Below are 10,227 nucleotides of genomic sequence, written 5' to 3' on the forward strand. Positions count from 1 at the left end.
CACAGAGCCACACACAGAGCCCGCACCCCCCCCTACGTTCCTAAGAAAAGACCAAAACATGCCAGAGAAGTCTATAACATCACTGGTACTCGGTATTGGTAAGTGGTAACAAACCCAAATTTTAGGGTCAAAAGTAACAGAAGGCAGACAAATCACTGTTTTACTATGAATGTGTATAGTCGAAAAACACAGCGTGTAGTGAAATTTCAATGGTTAAGATGCGGTGTAGAGAGGACTAGGCAGAATGGGGTGCACACAAACTAAAACAAAGGTGCTTATTAGGGAAAGGTTGTGTGTGAACACATGTATAAATGTGCACTACAATTATTATAGGTGATAGCAGATGGCGCGCTGAAGAGCTCATGGGCGCCTATCAACTGTGGAGATAATGCGGATCCATAGGGCATGGGCACTCACTGGGTACGTCAGTTCATTAATGCCAGGAAGAAGGCAGGTTCCATATAGCAATTGCAGGACATCTTCCTGTGTGGTAATGCTCTTACACTAACCTCTGGAGGCAATGGTCAACTGAGAGCCAAGTACACCCCCTGAATTAATGATACACCCTAAAAACAGGGATTTCCCTGTGCCACCCACCCTTGGCTAACTCCGTACCCGAGGTAAACGGAACCATCGCTGGGCCTGAATTTATTTGGTACCGAGGACAGCAAGATTGCTGAATAATGCTTAAATGACCAGTCCAAACCAACTGTAAGCCTTCAGTCATTTTAGTTCCCTTATCCATTCTATCCACCATTCCAACCGACAAATGGTTACTACCAGGTTGCTGTTATCAATTCATATTTCTTGACATAGAGTATCATTTGTATTTGCTTGGGTCCTTTCACCCCCGAAGAGGAGGGCATCTTGGTGGTGAAAACCAGATGCTTATTCTTCTAACTGAATGGTGCTATTTGTCCCCCTCCGCAAGATGCAAGGCTAAGCGTACCCAGTGGGAATTGCACCTGTTGTATGGGTTATGTTGCACACTGCACCGACATATGTGGACGAGAACGCCAAAATTATATCAACCATGAAATGTTTTGCCTGAGGGCTGAAACCACCATCCCAACCGGTAAGGGGTCACTAAGAAATGTTTTGCCTGAGAGCTGAAACCACCATCCCAACTGGTAAGGGGTCACTCACTACCAGGTTGCCGAAGCCCATCTATATTCATGACATATTTACACTGTGCACTTTAAGCCCCAACGGGGCATGTTGGCGCTGAATAAATAAGGCCAACTGAATGGCGTTATATTGTCCGCCTCTGCCAAGTGGGAGGGCTAAGTGTACATGGCCGGGAAATGAATCCGTGAACAAGAGGTGAACCAGTGAGCAAGAGGATGATCCCCGGGCTGTGCCATGAATGCGTTACTCCACTAATCCCCCCAACCCAGCAACAGAACCAGTGTTTTAATTAATTTATTAGATAAAACGTGTTGATGGCTTGACTAGTACATTTGGAATCATTAGTGGACATACACTCGTACGTACCTTAGCCCATGCTCCAGATTTAAAAATTCCCCACACAGTAAAATATAGACAAAAAGGGGGATAAGCATTGTCGTATAATAACGCATCTTGTAAACTAGAATGATTTCTGAGCCCATGGGGAAGATTCATTATGCACTATAGAAGTGCCATTACATTTGTTGAAGTACTAACCCGGAACTGTGCTTCACACACCATTAAAATGAATAAACCCAGACTGCGCTTGAAACACACGGTTGGCTGCCCACAAAGTGCGGCGTGCCATTTAAAAATTCCAGGCATCTTACATAGGCCTAAAGAACCCACAGACCCATCCGTTCCGCACAAAATGGCCATTCCCTACGATGCCTAAAAGTACCTGTAATCGAAAAATCGTGGGCTACTTCTTGTGCCCCTAAATAACCAAGCTAGAAGTGGGGGAATGCAGATTGCGCAAACCGCTCCTCCCCTTTAGATGTTTGTGTCAGCACGCAAACTTAAGTACTCATCATACCGCAATAGCTGTGGGACACTGTGACCATAGTCCCCGAGTCTTAAAAAAAGAAATGTTCTAATCCCCCAGACCAGTGTAACCAGCCTCCCCAGTGAACACGTGACCCACTAGGTAAGAAGTCAAGCAACAAAATATCCTGCTCAGGTGCCAGTGCTAAATGGAGACTGACCCACGCTGAACTTTTGTTTCAAATTAGCGCAGAAAATTACCGAAACCCATTTTACAAGGAATCCACCTTGCCAACCATGTTCCCCTTCATCTTCACAGACAGGGAAACCTCCAGTAAGGCGCTATAACAATCTTCGTGAATGCAGTGGTTAAGCAAGTGAACGCACTGTGGAAACTTCAAAACTGTATATAAATGCTGTTTATACCGGAAGGCTAGAGGCTCATGTTGCTTTCACTTGCTATAAGTTCATTGAAGCAGTGTCAATACACATCTGCGTAGGTGTAGAATCGCATCCCAAAGTGTGCTTGAAAGCAACGTGTGGCCCAGAATGAAAGTTATTATGTATACACGAGTACGCTCTACGGAAACACCACCTGCTATTTACAAAGTGCAGAGGAGTTAAATGGGTAAAATATGGCTGTGAAACAAACCCCACCTTTCAAATAAATGTAGCGCACATTAGACAGTAACCAGACGCAACGGGGTATGAGAAAACATGTTTTTCAAAAGAGTTTCACCCGATGGCGCCCATGTGATCACACGGAATCCACAACACACTACCTCTGAAGTTACAGCGCAGAACAGCGAAAATATGATAGCAAGCGCTTCATTGAAAAGACCTCATTCTTCAAACTTCTGCCATTCTGGGTGAATCCTGACCCCGAGTATAGTAATGCCTACACCCCAGTGAGAATTAGGAGAAACATGATTTTATGTCCCTAGTCTTAGGTGAAGAGGCACCCCGCAAAAACATTTACCGCCCCTCCCACCAGCCAGTGCTCGGCTCCTCATTTTTGCAGCAACCTCAGATGAGCGAGGTGCCTCCCCCTCATGTGGCAGCTGGAGGCCTCACACCGCGAGCTGCATCTCTCCTGTAACGGCACAGCCCCCACTCCGGTGCGGCCCCTTAAACCACCGCGCGCTTTGGGACACGTTTAGACGGAATATTTTAAAGGTATTCTGTACATAATAGTTCGCTATGCGCCACATTCAGACGGAATATTTTAAAGTGTTCTGCACATATGAACCACCTTTAGCCATAAAGATAACAGTTAGCAACGCAGTGCTCATCAACTTTGTTTAATGCCTCGCACCGCTGTGGGAAAGAGGCGCGTCCCCCACCTATGGCAGCTGGATGCCTCGCCCACCCCGCCACATTTCTTCCAGAAAGGCGCGGCCCCTTAAACTTAAAAAGACATGATTCATATATATGTAAACCGACACGCACTCCATGGGGGAGCGTGCTCTGCGAACCAGGCGTGGCCTCCACTCCGGCGCGCAAACCTTCATCCTACCAAGACATTATTTAATCATCTATGTCGACCAGAACTCCATAATTGAACGCCGTGAGAATGAGGCGCGGCCCCGCCTATGGCAGCTGGATGACTCGCCTGCCGCACTGCAACTCTTCCAGCACGGAGCAGCCTCTTAAACTTCCAAAGTCATTTTTCATTTACATCTACCGACACGAACTCCACAGGGGAGCGCCGCTCTGTGAACCAGGCGTGTCCCCCGCATATGACTGCGAGACGCCTCGCACTGCGAGGTGCTCAATACAATTATTGTAAAGTAACCTCGATCTGAAAGAACGACTCGCACACAAACTCAGTCTAAAAAAAAAACCAAGATCATTTTGGGATTCGGGGGCGGGATTCGGGGGCGTGTTTGTGTGTTTTTCGTGCTCTCCCCTTCCCATTGGCTGGAAGGTAAAATTCCAGCCAATGGGATGAGAAGAGGGTGGGGCTTAAAAAAACACACGGAAACGCCCCCGAATCGCGTCAAGGCGGGCCCTGAACTCAGTGACGCTCCTCTCCTCCAATGGCTGGCCAGCATTTACGAGGCCAGCCAATTGAGAAGAGGGGCGTGTTCAGGCACCATACTAACAACAAAAGATTTCGGCTCCGCCCACCCACTGCTTACGCAGTGGGACGGTAGCCGAAACCTAAAAATGGATACATAAGAGAGATTTTCAGTCAGCTCTCTTCCCCTTTTGGTCTGTTCAGCTTCTGCCCACTAAACCAAACATCATATGCCATAGCATCAGTCCATTTCAGAAATGTGCTCTCTTCCACTGTAAGTTATGCCATTATTCCTGATCACATGTTCATATCCTCCTAATAAGAAGTGCACTTCAGTACCAAGGCTGGTGGAAAAATACTTTCATTTGCGCATTACTTAATTGTTTTAGTCATCCAGGCACGTTCAATCTATATCTTCGGATTGCAGTAATTTAGATCCAACAGTACCGTTTTTGTCAGTAAGAATCCTGCCAGGAAGCACCCATGCTATTCTATAAAAATGACATGCAGTGGGCATTTTTTAACTTAAACTTTTCATTTCAAACATTCTTACTTCTGTGTAATGCGCATGAAGTTAAAACTGTACTGTAAGTCCCCAAAATCACACCCTCAGCTTTGCTAATGATTTTAATGCGTGCCTGTAAAAAATGGCGGCTGCTTTCAGGGCTGGGTGAAATGCTGTGCACTGTGTATCCTTTTTTTTTTTTTTTTTTGTGAAACAACAACGGTCCATGCGAAAGTGTGTATCCAGCCTTTCAGGGCTGGGTGAAATGCTGTGCGCTGTGTATGCAGCCTTTCTGGGCTGGGAGAAATGCTGTGCGCTGTGTTTCCAGCCTTTCGGCTGGGTGAAATGCTGTGCGCTGTGTATCCAGCCTTTCAGGGCTGGGTGAAATGCTGTGCGCTGTGTTTCCAGCCTTTCAGGGCTGGGTGAAATGCTGTGCGCTGTGTATCCAGCCTTTCAGGGCTGGGTGAAATGCTGTGCGCTGTGTTTCCAGCCTTTCAGGGTTGGGTGAAAGGCTGTGCGCTGTGTATCCAGCCTTTCAGGGCTGGGTGAAATGCTGTGCGCTGTGTTTCCAGCCTTTCAGGGCTGGGTGAAATGCTGTGCGCTGTGTATCCAGCCTTTCAGGGCTGGGAGAAATGCTGTGCGCTGTGATCCAGCCTTTCTGGGCTGGGTGAAATGCTGTGCGCTGTGTATCCAGCCTTTCATAGCTGGGTGAAATGCTGTGCGCTGTGTATCCAGTCTTGAAAGCCACCACATACCTCCCACCCTCCAGGGTGAGACATCTCTCTGTGTTTTATGAGCAGTCCAACACTGGTCGCCTGACCCTATGGCTGACTTTGCATCAACTCTCTTGTGCTTTTTGTTACTATCTCTCAGATGTCTAGACAGGTGATGATGCTTTACATATCCATTTGCGACTCACATCACTTTGCCTGGTTTTTCATGCCAGTCTTGTCACATGGGCACTAGATGTGCTACCAAAACCATGCAGGACGTACAAGAAGCACGTGATAGATTGCAGACAAGGATGAGACTTCACTCTTCATAGAAACGCGTCTGTTATTGATGTGGGTAGAAAGGTGAAGCGTGCATCATTGCCCCTATTGCTTCACGGCAGAGGTGCCACGAGGAGAAATAAAACCTGTCTCGGCCCTCTCTCTGCTGGCATTGCAGATCTGTTGTAAGTACATCTGAGCATTCCGCAGTAGGGTAGCAAGGATGCCAGGGGCCCTGGTACAAGCAAAGGAAATGGCCCCTTCGACTGCTGTTGGGGTAGTAAAATACAGCAATTATCAGGGATAAATGGTCCCGCAGTGGCCCCAGTGCCACCGCACTTGCTGCACCAATGATAGCTATGCCCAAGTAGTGCATACTATTAAAATATTTTTTTCTAAGCACTTAGAATTGTGATATAGAAAAGGACTCAGACACTGGGTGATAAGGACTACAGTCACAAAATATATTCAAGCAGCAAAGCCAGTATTACCATCGGAGTGACCTGATTCCTGTCTACTTTTCATTTATTTGAACTGTTTCCTGTCCTTGATTTTAATCCCCTTTTTCAGCTGAGATTTTTTAGGACAGAGTAAATTCTGAATTTTTGCCATCTCAACTCTCCTACCTGTCATTTTTTAAATTAATTACCCTTTTTCCACTACTATCACTCCAGCTATCCCCAATACAACATTTGTGGGAGAAACTCTCATTTTCATTTCTCCTCTATAAATTTGCCGCTTTCAGCAGGAAATCCTTTAAACAGTATTGCACAATGCTTAATTAAAAAAAACATAAACATGTTTTTCTAAGGAGCTTACCTCCACCCCTGCCAAATGCCAGGGTTGCTGAATACCAAGGCTGTCTGCTTTAGACTTCAACTCATTTCTTTTATTCCTCCATCGTTCACTTCCTGTCTCTAAATATCACACTTTTCGCCTTGCCTTTTTTTACATGGGTTTCCTGTCTCTCACCTCCTTCTCTTTTCTCCTTTGTCTGTCTTTTTCTGGATTGATCTGTGTTAAAGTCTGATGATGGAAAATAAGTTCACAGTACATAATGGTAACCCAGGTTTCTGAGGATCGCTGGGACGGAGCCCGTCAAAACTTTATGAATGACACAAAGTGCTTTGAATCTGACTCTTTGCTCCACGGGAAGCCATATAAATAAACATTTGAATAGTAATTGTGGGACAGACAGAGGAGAGTGGTTGTAAAATAGGGCATACTTACTACAAAATGAGTGGGGCTAAGGGAGAACTAAGAAGGGCTTAAGAGAAGAGTATGAACTGGCTTAGGGACGGGCATGCATCCATTCACAAAAGAGTAATCCCATTCGTATTCACAAACTGCACTTCTGAAGTTACTATTGCCAAAATGACCCAAAACAGTCATAAATGTACTCTAGCTCAGAACTTGACTAGGTCCAGCACCATACATGACCTATGAGATATGGAGCACAGTGGCAAATAGGGCAAATCCGTACTGTGGTAACAGCATGGCTTAAGCAGATGGCAGTACACAGTGGTGATGTTTGTTAAGATGTGAACTGGTATTAGACATGATACCATAGTCTAAATTACTGAAAAACATTGGATGCTGTCTTCAAGGTAGGATGTTACATTACTGCATGAGGAGGTAGCAGTTGTAACTGGGTATATGCTGCCTGCATCTTTACCAACACACATAGGCACAAACGGATACTTGCCGCCCACCTCCTCTAAGGTTACACAAAAGTGGCTGTTATTGATCTTTCCTTTATCATCACACACGGATCAGCTGTTCCAGCCCCTTCTTACCATCATAGGCACCTTGCTCTCAATCGGAAGAGCATTATAAATATGGGAAATTATACTACAGGAGTCATCTTTTAGGTACTCTTATATGACTTTATTCCTGACACCCAACTCCCTTTTAGTAAAAGAGCAAAGAGCACAATGTCCTTTCTATTTGCACTAACTGTATATGAATGCACCCTGAATATTCCCATTTTAGACGTTTTGGGGCTAATTCAAGAAGTCATGTAACAGTATGTAGGGGTTAGCAAAAGAGTGCGACAGGAGTACTCCATTATGTACTCCTACATGCCTTTGTGGATCAGCTCTACCAACTGTCCTCTATCTGCTCCTTACGTTGCGCTAGTTAGAATTGCCTCCTGATTCTCTTTCTTTATGTATGCTTCAAGATATTTTTTCTTCCTTTTTTGCACTTCCTAATACCAACATGCAGAAATCAGGTTTACTTTCACCCCATTTAATATTTCACGTTGATTATCTCTTTTGCCATCACAAAAACACATGGGCATGATTCACTAAGGTAAATAGTCATTTGTACATTTACTGACGTGTATTACAGCTAGCTGTATCTCCACTTTTTTGTTATTCATTATTTCTGACTGGAGGTTTATATCAAGGATTTACACGTGTCTACTGACTCAAATTAGGAGTGAACCTTCTATAATAAAATTCACTAGTGCGAATGCACTACAAGTAGTATTTCACCTGTTGGTGAACATACCACAGAGGAGGAGATCACCATACGTGAAAGTATTGGAACATTCTTAAAGTTACTATTCTTTAATAAAAAAAGAAAATATATTGTAATATATCAAATTTATGTCAAACATGTAAAACATTTATTATCAACCAAAACTAATAAAATGAAATGTGACAGCACATTAACTCTTCAAATTAAATGTGTATTATTATGTGTAGTGTAATATTATTTAAACAATAATTTAATTTAAAATGGTTATTTATTATTTACTTAATTTTGGTAATTTATGTGTTTATTTAAAGTATTATTTACAAAAGGTTATAATTGTAATTTATTTTAAACTTAGTTCATTTTACAATTTTAAAATAAATTATTTTTATCACTATATATTGATCTACATATATATTATATAGTGTTATATATACAGTTTTATATTTATATATATATTTACATATGCGTATATTTATAAAAACACAATATGTGTGTGTATGTGTGTGTGTGTGTGTATTGCTGTAAAAGGCAAACGTTGACCTAATTTAAGTGATTTAACATTAATTGGTTATGGGTGTTATTTTATTTACCCTGAAACCAATATGTTCTATGAAAGGATAGTGCAGTAACAGTGGATGACCATGTGTGCTGTTTCAGTTACCCTAAGGATGGGGTGGTGCACATTTACACCTGTTTTGACAACTTTGAGGGTGTGGTAACTTTATAGGAGTAATTTGCGAATATGAATGGTCTTTCTCTTTTGAGGGCATTTATTTGTATTAGCATGTTCCTCATTATGTTTTCCTAAACTATTCCCATCTTCTAGTAGATATTCCCCATTTCCCACCATCCCCTCTCATCTCTACCACATTTGCTACTAAAAGATATACCTACATGTGCAGTAATCTATTCCATGGTGGCCTAAATCACTGCACAGAGAAAATAGGATAAGCAGAGATAGAAACCGCTAAACCGTAGGTTTGTGGATTACATTTTAAAATACATCGGTAGTACTACTTTACATACTACAAAATGGTTTGTGAATCAGGTACCACATCTTTGTTCCCCTTTTTTTCGTTGACATAAAGCAGACATCTGGGTTTCATTTCCCTACCTGCCTTTACAGTAACACATACTCTAGGTACTTACCCCACTTCTACATACTTCAAAGTTTTATCTTGTCTCCACTTATCCATCAAACAGACATTGTTTTTCATTTTCAGTATTCTCTTTTCAGAACACAGATATCGAGTGACTCACCCGTCTCCTTATTAGGTTGAGCTAGACAGCGCATGCGCTGTCTCTTTGAGACCTGCTGTACTCAGTCTGAATGCATCAAGTCCATCCCCTTTTTTGCCATTGCTTTTCATTTGTCTATGTCAGTGTCCTATAAAAATCCCTGCTTGCTAGTGGTCAGTTCTGCCTCCTTGTCCCTCCTTTCTCTCTTCTGTTCCTCCCACAGAGCAGGGACTTAGTACTGTCTCATTCCGCTATGGTTCTTTATCTGTTCTTTGGGGGACAATATTTTCCTTGGTTTCCTGCTCTGTTACTGTTTGTCGGTGTTTAGCTCCAGTGCCCTGCCCGAGCTGCTCACATTTGAATATAGCATTCTCCCTCCCACATCCTCTTAATGCCATAGTTGTGTTAATGCTGCTTTTTTTTTAATGCTGCCTCCCCCACCGTGGCTCCTACTCCATTGCTTGAATTTTATTAATTAGGCTTTTTGCACTTTTCGATCTCCACCTTCAGTTGGCCTTTTTCTAGTAGGACACTTGCTTGGTTTGGGCTTCCTATTCAGGGGGATTGGGCTTGTTATTAGTTGCTGCCTAAATGTAAGAGAAGAAAAACACTGAATTCTGCTCCGGCCCTTGTCAACAAGCGAGCTGATTGATCAATGTCAGCTGGTTCCGGCAAGACGTTTAATGGAGGGCAGTTTGCACGCTATTTTGATTTTATTTCCACCTCCATCGGAAACAGAAGTAAGGTCGATGTGCGCACTGGCCACGGTGGTGCTCCCATCCTCCTCGCTTCCACGGGGGTGTGGCTGCAGCGCATCGGTGCCAACAGACAGTTACCGAACTGTACGCATGAAAAGACAGTCTGTTACTTGTAGCCACACCAGGATACAAGTATCATAACATTTATCTTGCTAAAGGAAGTGAGCGTGCAAAAGCAATAGAAATGCTTGAGGATGCACAGTGAGGGAGCCAGGTAAGCAGGCCTTGCAGTGCCTCATCTCTTTGCTAGGGCACTGGTATTATAACATTTTCCATGCTAAAGGAAGTGAACATCCA

The sequence above is a fragment of the Lissotriton helveticus genome, chromosome 5_1 (assembly GCF_964261635.1).
Source record: "Lissotriton helveticus chromosome 5_1, aLisHel1.1, whole genome shotgun sequence".
NCBI lineage: Eukaryota > Metazoa > Chordata > Amphibia > Caudata > Salamandridae > Lissotriton > Lissotriton helveticus.